This window comes from Lycorma delicatula, chromosome 6 (genome assembly GCF_047948215.1).
Source record: "Lycorma delicatula isolate Av1 chromosome 6, ASM4794821v1, whole genome shotgun sequence".
Classification (NCBI taxonomy): Eukaryota; Metazoa; Arthropoda; class Insecta; order Hemiptera; family Fulgoridae; genus Lycorma; species Lycorma delicatula.
Window position 1 is genome coordinate 128755547 of NC_134460.1, and position 14311 is coordinate 128769857.

A 14311-nucleotide genomic window follows, 5' to 3' on the forward strand; every position below is an offset into this window, starting at 1 on the left:
AACTAAGCCTCATTTACCTTATCCTTATATCATTGGGCCGTGGAGGGGTTGCTTATTGTTCACTAGTTGAGCACATTGCAACGTACACATATGAAAAAAAATGTTTAAAGATTTTGTTCTAGATATTTTTGTAAGAGAATTAAGATAGTTGTGTTAATATTACTATAAATCTTTTATTTTTATTTTCATTTTCTTAAAAAATCAATTAAAAGTATATATTTATATTAAACTTAATTTATTTAAGAAACAGAGGGATTTAAAGTAATCACTATAATATTAACAGCGAAAAAATTTTATAATTATTTAGCAACTTCGTTGACTGACACATCTGAGATCGTAATTTACCGATTTAATAAATAATTCTTAAAATCTCTTAATAAAAAACCATTTCGCATTTTAAAACGGATAATAATTTTTTTTAAATTTGAAAAATTACAGATTTAAACTTTAAACTAGATATGATAATTAACAAGGTATGTTAATTTTTTAGGGTGTAAAAATGCCGGAATTTGAACCCAAGACCTCCGGATGAAAGATCGAGACGATACCACTTGCGCCATGGAGGCCGGCTATTGTTCAAGTTGAACGGATTGAACGCACATAATAGGAAAAATATCTGAACAGAAAAATCCTAAGTATAAAATCGGTCTTATAATATTACGTCTTACGATATCTTTATTTCATAGTAGTGTCAGTCTTTATCGGCTGGAGAGTCTATATCAATAATTATTGATCCAGATAAATCTTAACATTACATTAATTTTTATATAAAATAACAATTTAACAACCTTCCTTTTTTACATATAGTGTGTGAGTATAAAGGTTGAAAAGTGAATATGATAATTTTGTTGTGGATATAGCGACAGTATACGTAATGAATTTTTGACTGAAACTTCTAACAACTATACTATAATTATTTTTGTTATTTTAGAAAATTTCTTCCTTATTATTAGTTTAACCCCGATTTAATAGAATTATGGGAGTAGAACATAAGCTTAACAAGTGGGTTAAACTAATCTTTAAACTTAATTCTAAAACTTTGGTTCATTCTAAATTAAAAACACAACACCTATGGTAATGGTAGACTAATTTAAACTATTTTATTTACGAAAATGAAATGATGTATCAATAAATATATAGTTTTTAACTGAAAGAATTTTTCGTATGATAGCCGACTTCATTTATCTGTTTATTTGATCCGCATAAGTTTAAATTGGCTGAAAGAGTTATTTTTAGACTATTAATTCCAAATACATACAAAATGATAGTAAATCTAAAAAGTAAAAAATAAAAAAAATTATATAATTAGTTAATAAAAAGTACCTTTTATGCTTGGTTATTCTATTTAAAGATTTAAAAAAAATTAAATTAATGTTTCCGTAACTATAAGCCCTATACATTAATATTTATGACAATATGTTAGAAAATAATTATTCCAATGAGAACTGTTCGTGGATTAAATTAAGAAATTACTTTTGTTAAAATAAAAAATTATTAGATATTAGCTTACACATTAATTAAGAGATTGCGATTTTTTTCTTAATTGTAAGTGAAAGTGGAAAAGCAAATCATTATATGATTAAAATAATTTTTATAGTTATTATAATATTATTTTCAGTATGGGATAAAGCGTTAGTTTGTAATAGCAATTTTAATTTTTATGTTTACTGTATTTCTGTGTCTATATTTTGTGATAAATTTACAATCTTGAGAACTTCTTTTTACTGATTTACAATAAAGTTGTACGTTAAAAAGTTATTATGTGTTGAATTCTTTTTTTTATGTTATATTATTTAGTAAGCATTATTTAGTAAGTATTTGCACACAGAGTGCAACAATAAAGAATGTAATAATAAACAAACTGAATAACAGAAATATTAAGAAAAAGTAATAATAAGAAACAAGATATAGGTGATTGTATATTACTAGCATCCCGTCGCAGCTTCGCTCCCTCTATGCGGTTACGTTTTTCGTCTCTCAGGTCAGAGGATGTTTAGCTGGTCAAGACTCGCTTCGCTCACCTTTCCCGTCAAGCCAGTGGCTCCGCTCCGTGGACCTCCTGTGTTCATTAAATTCATGGTTGTGAGAATAATAATGATAATTCAAAACTAAAAGCCTGTTAAATTTATAAAAAAACAATCAGTGTATGTAATTTCTTCAGAGCAGTTTGGTCAGTACAAGACCTGAAACTTTGAACGATCTGCGGGTTTCAAAATAATCAGCCTCCATCTTAAAAATTGTAGTTTTAGCTGATTACCTGTCCGTGGTACGAGTAAAAATGTATTTTACCCGGTTTTTAGCATTACCCGATAATCAACATTGAGATGTTACCGTATTTCGTTTCTCATTTTTTTAAAAGTTTAACAGTTTTTTTATGTAATGTATTTTTGTCAAGTAACCGGAGGCAGGTGCAGACAGTCGCGTCGCACATACAGTAACAAAGGCAGTGTCTGTGTTGTTGAGCCGCCGCGCCATACACCAACGCACCCCTTAAAAAATCGAAATTAAAAAACCCGAAAATGGTTTTTAGATATTTAACTGTAGAGCATTTGCAAGCCTACATCTAGTGAATATCTCATTTAGTACTGTCAGAAACGGGAAAAATGTGCAATGATTGTTCAAAATTATTTTACCTTTTTTCACACCTTTCAGGGTCAAATTTCAAAATATCTAGAAACTGGTTTTAGATATTTACATGAAGATTACCCACACCAAAGGTCAAGTTAATATCTTCATTTGTTACTGAAATTAAAAGAAATTAAAAAATTTCCGGGTTCTAAAATCAAAAATACAAAAATAAATAAATAAATCAAAAATCAAAAAATCGTAAAAATACTAACTAAATCAAAAATCATAAATACTAATAAAAAACCATAAATCAAAAATACATTTTAACCTTTTAAAACCTGAATTTCAAAAAAAAAAACTAGAAATCCGGTTTTTATATATTCACATGAAGATTACATACTTCAAAAATCAAGTTACACCCAAAGTTACGGTGAAAGTGCAACTTTCATCGTAAGAACATGTACGAGGTGTGATAAAAAAATACGGTGAATGAATTTTTATAGCGGCAACTGCCGACGCTACATCCATATGCTGTAATTTGTCCAATAGCGTGATCAACTGAGACAGGCAGGGACAAGTTGTAACACGTTCGAGCTTGCCAGTCAGCTGCCAGAGCCGCTAGAATGAGGTTGTGTTTATCGTGTTTGTCGCGCAACATGGGTTTTGAACAACAGATTAACATTAAGTTTTGTTTTAAGTTGCAATAGAGTGCCAAAGAAGCTCACGAAATGTTAGAATCGGTGTACGGCGATAATGTGGTAACTTTGAAGACTGTGTACAAGTGGTATGACCGATTTAAAAACGGAAATGAGTCTGTTGAAGACGAGCAGCGTGCGGGACGTCCAGTAACCTCAAAAACAGTTGAAAATGTGCAAAAAGTGGAAACAATGGTTCGTTCAAACAGGCGAATGACTATTCGAGAGCTATCGGAAGACCTTAACATCTCGTACGGATCCGTTCAAAGCATTTTAACTAATGAATTGCAAATGGACGAGTGAGTGCAAAATTTGTTTCCAGACTTTTGAGTGATGAACAGAAGGAAAATCGTGTGTCAATTTGCATGGAGTTGAAGGGTCGTCTTCATGCAGATCCGGACTTCATGGCCAACATTGTAACTGGAGATGAAATTTGGGTCTATGGCTATGACCCTGAGACCAAAATCCAGAGTTCCCATTGGAAAACCAGTTCATCTCCTCGCCCTAAAAAGGCACGTCAGTCAAAATCCAACATCAAGGTCATGCTCGTTCTTTTTTTCGATAGTGAGGGCATAGTGCGATCAGAGTTCGTTCCAAGGGGAACAACTGTAAACTCTGAATTTTATAAGGGTGTACTGCAACGTTTGCGAAACGATGTACGCAGAAAGCGACCAGAAAAATGGACCAATGGCTTCCTTCTTCACCACGACAATGCGCCGTGTCACACCTCGCTTCTCATTCGCGGGTTTTTGGCCGAAAAAAGTGTTCCTGTCTGTCCACATCCGCCATACTCACCGGATTTAGCGCCATGCGACTTTTGGCTCCTCCCAAAAATTAAAACTGTGCTTAAAGGAAAACGTTTTGTCACCATTGCTGACATTGAGAGGGCCACGACCAAGCAGCTGAAAGCCTTTCCGAAAGACGTCTTCCAGAAATGCCTCCAGTCATGGAGTCAACGTTGGGATAAGTGCATTGCTAGCCAAGGACAGTACTTTGAAGGAGATTAAATCGAATTATATGTAACCTTATTACTTTTTTTAATAAAAAATTATTCACCGTATTTTTTGATCACATCTCGTATACAAATGTTCAATTTATTTTACCCGCCCGGTTAGTCTAGCGGTTAAACTCCCGATCACAAAATCAGCTGATTTTAAAGTCGAGAGTTCTAAGTTTCGAGCCCTTGGCAGCTGCTTTTATATGGATTTGATGCTAGACTGTGGATATCGGTGTTCCTTAGAAGTTGGATTTCAATTAATCACACGTCTCAAGAGTGGTCGGCCTGTTCAACACTACAAATTTACCGGTACATTTACTCTTACAAGCCAGACTGCGCACAGACACCTTGGCATCTGTACAGAGAAGTGTTTATATCATGTCACTGTGCTGTTACTCTGTAACCTGGTATACATAAATAAATAAATAACTAAATTTATCTTCAGTAGTGTTTGTGAGCGTTGATTATGAATTACTCACGACTGAAAATTTGTTTTAAATTAAAAACTTGTTTTTTAAAACAAATTTATTTTGTGTAAATTTTAGAAATAGTACAATGAAATTTATTCATATGGTTTAAAATAAAATCTTTAGTCTTTTTATTAACTAATAATAAAAATATGAGAAAATAAATATAATTGTGGTAAAAAAATTAATGTATATCTAAAAAGTAACTTATTATTAAAATAAAAATAATAATATAAATTAATTGAGCACGATTTAACTGCTATTACACAATAAAGTAGATTACCATACCATGGTATTTTTTTTTTTTTTGTTATAAATTGGATCATTAATATAACAAAATGTTTATAAAGTATAGAGCATAGCTAATTAATACTGGCTAAATTATAGTTGCAATCTTTAACCGGTTAAACTGCATATAATTAAGTATTAAATTATAAATGCACGTAAAGTTGATTATAATTCATTTATTAATTAAGCACTATATATTACGGTCAAATATTTGTATTTAGTACGTCTGTACATAAATGTGCATTGAGTATTAAGTCTGTAAATGTGATAAAGATAAAATAATATTTTTCCGTATAGATTAATTTATATAAAAATATTTGGATGTATATATATATATATATATATATATATATATTATATTTGTAGAGACTAATAAAAATATAATTTAAAACATAATAAAACCTATTAAAAATGCCCTAAAATGTAAAGTACAAAACTTTTCCAATTCTTTTATAAATTTCAATTTTAGAAACGGTGGGAATAAAAAAAATTAATAAAAAAAGCTTTTACGCAGTACCGCACAAGAAGAAGACTTTTCGTTTCCGAAGCATTCATTATTTCGTAGTCAGAAACGCACCGATTTCCAGAGTACGACGTACTACATGTTTGATTAACAAGTAGACACTACACAAAAGCATTAAGTTTCAACTTACTTACTACTGTGACTCACTGCGTATGCACGTATGAAAAATAAACTAATACAAAGTCAACATTAACTTCATGTTGAGATTATGTTTCTTTTGTTGACGTTAAATTGAACGTAACTGAAAAATGACTCAACCAATTTTCATCAGACTTTCACAGTACAATTTCAGATATACTACTAGAGCATATCTGAATTTTAATTTAATTGATTTACTATATGTGAAATTTTTGAGCCACAATTTTTATACATAGGCTATTTTTATAGATATGTATATAATAGGAATCCCAAATTTAAGTAATGGTATCTTCGTACGCCTCATACCTAAGAACGTAATGAAAATTCATTTTCACCCTCCCACCCCCCAATCGTTATGTCGCTATGCGACCGAAAGTAATACCATACATTTTTCGAAAAGTTGGTGAAGATCTAACAAATAACTCATTTTTAACTTTGTTCTAACTTCAAAAAGTTAGAATAAACGGTTAATACTTATTTAATTAAAAAAAATTACTCCTTTATTTTTAAGGTAGTTTTCGAATCAATTTAACTAATGTCAAATTTATTTTATTTTACGTTTTGTAATTTCAGTTTAATTAATAGGCTTATAAAAAAAAAAATAACAAAAAAAGTCTGATGTACGTATCTAAAGAAGCCGTTTAAAAGAAAAGTAACTGGAAGTAACCTGCATCTTGATAAAAATAGCAAAAGGAATGCACAGAAGCGACGTGAAAAGACTGCTAAGAAGCACGTACTAAGCGAAGGCTTTGTGGAATACGACAATTTGTATTTTTCCTAACTTTTCCATCTAATTTTCATGTAAAAGTTTTTTTTTTAAATATTAAAACTTTATCAAACTAAATATCATCGTGCAATTAAAATCTAATAGGAGTAATGATAAAAATAAAATAAAAAATTTTTTTATATCGTATATCTAACAATTTAAAAACACTATCAAATAAAGTCTTGGCTCAGTTACAATTAATTTTGATTTAGAATGAGAGATAATTTTGTAGCGCGTAAAAAAATCTTAAGCCTAAATGGGATTCAAAACAGAATCTTTCGTATGAAAGGCCGACGCACTATTATTTCAAAAGATTGCTGTTTAAAAAATTTTCCATTTATTTTATCTGGAAAAAAAACGTTAAAGGGACTATCAAAGGAATTTCCTTTACAAACAAAAGTCATTGAAATTGACCCGTTTTGTGAAAATTAAGGGTTGTAATTGTTTATAAAAAATAAAAAACATATTCTATTTGAAATTTTTCCTTGTTTTGATATGGGATCAAAAGTGGAAAAAAATGGCAGTAAAACCTGATATTGTTTTTATGATTTATTAGGTTTCCTGCTAAAAAAACTACAACAGTTAGAATAGACTAGTTTGGGTTATCCCCAAGCTAACCCACCGGGTTGTTCTAGTAGTGAACGCGTCTTTCCAAATCAGCTGATTTGGAAGTCGAGAGTTCCAGCGTTCAAGTCCTAGTAAAGTCAGTTATTTTTACACGGATTTGAATATTAGATCGTGGATACCGGTGTTCTTTGGTGGTTGGGTTTCAATCAACCACACATCTCAGGAATGGTCGAACTGAGACTGTACAAGACTACATTTCATTTATACTCATACATATCATCCTCATTTGTCCTTTGAAGTATTATCTGAACGGTAATTACCGGAGACTAAACAGGAAAAAGAAAGGGTTATCCCTAAATTAAATGGCCTGTTTGTAGAAATTCTTTAAAAAATTTTATTCAGTGAAAGTTTTATTCAGTAAAAGAAAAAAAACATGTGAATATGCTGCACATGATATGCTGTTAACAATCTGTTAAATTTATTTTTCTAAAAATTTATTATTTCACAAACACGTATATTACTTTCCCAGTTATAACAATATATGTTGCTATATGAGCTATAGCTACAACGGTTAAGTATCTAGATTGGTAAAAAAACCTAAAAAATTGGTCTTTTTTAAGTTTTGTGCCTTAAAGAGGTATTAAAAAAATTTTAACAAAAAATAAAAAAATAAATAGATTTAAATCAGTTGTATGTAACGTGCGAAATTTTTTTTATTTCAATAGTCCCATGTCCAAAAATTTACTTTTGTCAGACGGACGTTTGTGCTTTAGCACGTATTATTTGATCTTATAACTCTGAACACCGTTGACCGATGTTCTTCAAACTTGGTAGACAGGAACCTTCGAGGCGAAAGAATATATTAAAATTGGAAAAAGGGGTAGGGATATTTTGGCCAGAATAGAATTTAAAATCTTTATTGGGGCATTTAAGCAAAAACTTTCCTTAAAAGATCACAAATTATCAAAAATGTTGTATTTTACCCCACCCACAAAAGTGAATTTACATATATTAAATTTTAGCTATACGAGTAGCTTGCTTCAGATAAGATTATTGGGACTTTTTTAAATCTATGTTTTTCAAACCAGTAGTGGTTTTAAACCAGTGATTTCAGGCTTTCAAACCAGTTAAAATATTTTATATAAAATATTTTTGCCAATCCCACTCCAATGGTCTGAGGTAATAAAAAATGTTTTAAAAAGTTGTTTTTTTAATTTATCATCACCACTTTCGGTTTATTTTCTTAAAAATTAATTTTTTACTGAATGCTTCCCCCTTGAGTATAGGAGACCCCAAAATAAAATAAAATTTTTTTTTAACACAAAATTTCAGATTTTTAATTCTCTGATTTAGAAAAGAACGAAGAATGAGTGAAGAATTAAAAAAAACGTTCTTTTTTATTAAATAATAAAGTCACTAATAACTTAATACTGCTAATCCCTGATGGAGAAGCTTTCAAATTTAAAAAAAAATTTAAAGTTTTTTAAATTTATTTAAAACTTAGCGAATATTTTAATAATTAAAAACTCCCCCTGATATACCTATGAGTCCCAAAATTTCAAAAAGTCAAAAACATATTTTTCAAAATTATGATGATAATAAACATATATTAAAAATCTAATGTGGACACCACATGACTTTCTTGTACGCCTATTAAATTACATATACACATTTTTTTAAAAAATAAAAAGTACATAAAATTGTATTTCATTTAATAACTTCTGACAATTTTTCATATATTTTTTTTTATTGTTATTATTGAATTATTATTTGTCGTAATTTTTTTTTACAATCAGAGGTTAATAATTATTAATATATCAGCATATTTAAATTAAAAAAAAAAAAAAAAAATTAAAAAAAAGAGATGAAGTCTGATTCTAACAGATGTGCCTTCCCCTTCAAAGATACAAATATTTCTTTAATTAAAATTTAATTTGGCTATAACTCTGAAACAAATGAGAATAACTACTACTTATAATAGTTGAAAAGGTCTCAATGAGAGCTTATTACTGCAGTTAAAAAAAGTCCAAAATCCTAATTTCTTTTTACAAGAAAGTAAAAATTTTGGTTACAGCATTATTTTGATGAGTATTTTGGCCTCAAGAATTAAAATTAAAAAATTTACATACAATAAAAATGGATTTAAATGTATATTTAATTCATTTTTTCCCGAATGTGTATGTAATTGCAATCTTTACAACAAGTGAACAATAACAAACCACCCCCACGGTCCAATGAAATGAGGATGATATTTGTGATAAGTAAGTGAGATGTAGATTTAGCAGAATCAGGCTGATAATTTCTAAGACGTGTGGTTAATTGAACCCCAACCACTAACGTACACCAATATCCACTGTCTTGTATTCAAATCAGTACATACACACACACACACACACACTCACACACACACACACACACACACACACACACACACACACACACACACACACACACACACACTTATGTATATATATATATATATATATATACAGAGATAGAGAGCGAGGGGGGGTGAGAGAGGGGTGAGAGAGAGAGAGAGAGGAGAGAGAGTGAGAGAGATACACACACATACACTCACCATAAATTAGAAATTAATAAACCTTTATAAAAAGAAAAGAAAGACTTATAAACGGTTATTGAAATAAACTATAAACTGAAAAACGTTAAAAAGTCATTTACAAAAATCTACATATCTAAAAAATTGGTAATCATTTGAATTTTTTAACAATCAAGATTGGCATAAAATAAAAAAAAATTACTTACAACAATTTATTTTTAATAAATAAAGAAAAGGAATTATAATGAAGAAATAATAAATATTAGTTAACAGATAAAAAATAAAAAAATCCCTTTCGGCACGCTTGAAGGCGGTGGTAGATTTCACCGGTGCTATGTAGGGGATGAAAAAGATTCCTACATTAAAGTTAAGAAAAACTTCAAATTTACTCAATACGACAATGATTGCATGTGAAAAAAAGTTTTACATGTTTAGCATACGACAAGCCCCATCTTCTTACAACTCCAGCAACATTTTGGTCATCCCTTGCCGTAAGGGTTGGTAATATCAAAACTTGTTTCAGACAAAGGTCTCTTAGGTAATGTTTAGAGAACTAACCATCACTTTAAACTGATTCGATACTGTACCTATTAAGGCGGATATGATTTTTTGTCTTCGAAATCCCATTTTTTTCTACCCCGTGGGCCAATGGTTGGTGATATCAAAAAACTTTACTTATAATATTTTCAGGCCCTTATCGAAAGAATAGTAGGAACTTTAAACGAATTCGATATTTCACCTAATAAGAAAGTTATAGCGATATTTTTTTCGAAAAAGCCCGCATTTCCACCCCCATGGTTCGATTTTTCCATTAACGAACTCGACCTAAATTTTGGTTCGTTATATTTTTTGTATCAATTTGAAAGTGATTGGAGTAAAATTACGGCAGTTATTGTGTCCACAAGAAACGTTTATATATATATATATAAACGTTTAAACTGACGCTGGTTTGGCGCGTGGAGGATGTTAAATGCGAAGATATGTAATGTAGAACTTTTCTGGAAGTCGAATCATGGTACCCATTACAATAGGTAACTTTCTTTAGAAATTTACCTAATACTCGTACTTATGAAACGAATATTTCCAACAGTATTTATAAAATTATATTAAAACATACATCTAACTGTTAATTAAAAATTCTAAGTGTCATGTTAGGCAATTCCAATCGAAAGTGTAAAGATTCCAAACATTATAAAGACAGCCGTAACTGTAGAGATAATGGATAAAAAATGTTTCGTTGATAACTTAATTGTTAATTAATATTAGTTATTATTTCCTTATTATAATGTTTCACAATTATTTATTTAATATTTTTTTCTTGTTGTACACTTTTTTTTTTAGTTTTTACTAATTATAATTGTTTAATAATAATGAAATAGTTTTATTAAATTAATTATTTTAATCAGTTAAATATTGAACTTTTAAAATTTATATGATAAAAATATTATCCTAATATTAACTGTATTTGACTAATATCACATTTAGTACGTAACAGAAAGAAATTGAAATGATATGTTGATCTATTTATCAATTTTATTTTGCTAAATTTTGATAGAGTTCTCTGAAAAAATTTGACAAGAGCATTATATATATATATTTTTTTGTATTTATACTGCATCATAACAAATGGTGTTAGTTCACCGATTTTGCAATTGTAATACGCGGACTAACCATTACTGAAAGAATAGTGATATTAATTAATTGAACAGAAATAACACTGCACTGGGTTTTAAGGGGATTAAAATGTTTTATAAGTAATTCATATCTTTAGGTAGATTTAAATCTGTTCCCATCAAAACAAATAATGATGCTGAATGTAGCAAATTTTAATGCATTGTAGTTTACGCTACATATATTTACTTATTTGTTAATAATGGAAAGATAAATTTTTAATTTACATTTAAAATAAATACGCTGAGAAAATTTTATTAAAATATTAACTGAAATAAAATAGTTGGACTGGAAGAAGCGGAAATTTTAGATTTAAACAGATCATAAATTAAAAAAGAAAAACAGTATAATTTAAGTGTATAATACATCAAAATTATAAAGTAATAAATATTATAACTATTTTTAATAATATTGGTCAATAAATATATTCTTAATTAGAAATTAAATTACCAGCGTTAATTAGCGTAATGTAATTGAGCAATGTACAAAGAATCGATTATATTGATTTTTACTTCTTGAAACTATTAAGTAAATAAAATGCAGTCTAAATATTTTTTAAATAAAAATAACTTTATAATAACATTTAATTTATCTTTTATAAACAGTTGAACGGTAGGGTTAGATCTATACAAAGCAGTTGATGGTTGGAGGGTCCTTCGTAATCAGTCGGTCTATAATTGCCCTCCAGATGGCAGAACTGCAGCGTGCTAACTTCCATGAAGGCACGGGCCGATTGTCGTTATTATTTGTACTAGTTCACTGTATAGTCAATAGATTGCGTTCCAACTATAATTCAACATGATCTTCGAAAGATCATTCAGGTACCATACAATAAACCTAGTGGTACTACTGTATCGATCCTACTAGAAAGAGGACTTGTTACTAGTCAAAATTTATTTAATCTTTATCAATTAATATTTGTTTTGTATAAAAAAATCATAATTATTATTTATTGTTTTAATACTGTACATACTCTTTTGGCTAAAATTTAATTAACATAATTAAAAAAAAGTTATATAATAAAATATATATACATATAAGCTATTAGAAATGCCAATATTTTATTTTTGTACGTTTTCTAATTCGCTGCTTAAAAATAAAATTTTATTTATTCGTAAAAGAAAAAAAAAATATGAAGGAGCATCTTGTAAAGAAGAAATACTTTTCTGATTCTTTTTCTTTAGATCGATGTAGAGAAAGATATCTTAATTTCCTGCTTTATTATTAATTATAAAGAACAATGTAGTGATTTATTAAAACTTCTGCTGAACAAAACTAGTTACGTGTATTTTAATGAAAATATGGTCGTATAGAAAAAGTAAGATTAATGAGCTAAGTAAGTATTATTGTTAAGTGTACTAAGGTTGTATGTAAGTTTTACTTTTAATCAAACTTATTCCAAATTATTAACTTTTATTTTGTTAAAAATGATGAAACAACGTTTTATGTGTATTATATAAATAAAAAAAGAGAAATTTGCAAAATATTAGTTATTTTGATTCATAAACAGTCTAGATAACCCAGTTAATAACTGAATATATATTCCTAAAATTAAATCAAAAAAGACCTTCTTCCTTTTTTTGTGTATCTTTGGGCTATTTTTCCAGTATTTTCAGGATGAAAAGATTTGGGGCTAGATTAATAATTACTAATCTTTTAAACATTTTAATAATGAAAACAAGATCATTTATCTCTTTGCTGATTTATTCAAGACGCTACTTAACATCGATATCAGACAAAAAGTGGTCTATTTAAAAAATTATGTTAAGGAATATTATATTTAACTAGTAATTTTTACTTCATGCTTTTTCGTGTACTTAATAAAAGTTGATTGCGTATTTGATGTGTGCGAGCGTTCACGGGAAATAAATTATCATTATACATTTAACATATCAGCTACATCCTGACAGATTTATAAACATTTACACTGATTATCAGCCAAAAAGTGAAGTCAGTCAATGTACTATTTTTTTTCTCCAAATGTACTGCTTATTGGTATAAGCTTATGTACCGCTTATTGGTATAATCGAAGGTCGATTCATGCTTAAAAACATTTTCTAAAATCAAGAAGGCCTACAGATTTCAGAATTAGGACATTTATATTAATTTTGTGGATTTTACTGATTTACGGTAAAGAAAAAATGTTTAATAAAAAATATTATTTGTAGTTTTTTTATTATACATTTTTTCTTCAAAATACTATGGTATTTTGAAATATTTTGTAACAAATAGAGTTAAAATTGTAGATTATAATAAATCTGAAATAATTAAATTAAAAATTTAATTGGATAAAATAAAGATTTTTTGTCAATGAATTTTAATCCAAGAAGAAATATACTAGTGGATTATTTAAAATTATAAATTCATCCTGATAGTAATTCAATTTGTCTGATTATTGATTAACTTCAGGCTTTACTGTAATTTTCTATCAAATTGTTCTACCACACGACGAAAATTCCCGAAAAGGTATAAGAAAAGAGAAAAAAATGAACTAAAATAGGATTTGGAAAATACGTTAAAATCACAAAAAAGAAAAAAGAAAATGGAGTAGAAATTAATAAAATGAATATTCAAGTAAATGATAATCATTAAAAATTAATTGATTTTACAGGTTTTAATGTTTAAAAAAAATATTTAAATTATTCTAAATTTTAATAATAAATAAAAAAAAATATTGCACCGTTCAAATGATTTCACATTTAAACATTTTTTATGAATTAAAATAATTTTTGCCTGTTTTATTCTCTTTTAAAATCCAAAAATATTTTCGTATTAATCCAATACGTACGACTGGCCAGACACCGTGGTGCGAGTGGTACCGTCTCAGCCCTTCATCCGGATGTTCCGGATGAAGCTGTAATTTAAATGCTTTCAATATTTTACCAGTATATATATATATATATATATATTTTTGTCTTCAGTTTTGACTGGTTTGATGCAGCTCACCACGATTCGCTATCTAGTGCCAGTCGTTTCATTTCGGAATACATCCCTAACAATTTGTTTTACATATTCCAAACTTTGCCTGCCTACACAATTTTTCCCTTCTACTTGTCCCTCCAATATTAACGTGA

The 14311-nt window shown here is 28.7% G+C and overlaps 1 long non-coding RNA gene across 1 annotated transcript in view; it reads right to left on the reverse strand.

Annotated features, from left to right (window-relative positions):
- The window catches only part of LOC142326670 (uncharacterized), a 232638-nt gene that overhangs the window by 25102 nt on the left and 193225 nt on the right, over nt 1-14311 (reverse strand). The window contains exon 2 of the long non-coding RNA XR_012756830.1: nt 1927-2059. This is a non-coding gene — a long non-coding RNA (uncharacterized LOC142326670). The remainder of the gene's footprint in view (nt 1-1926; nt 2060-14311) is intronic.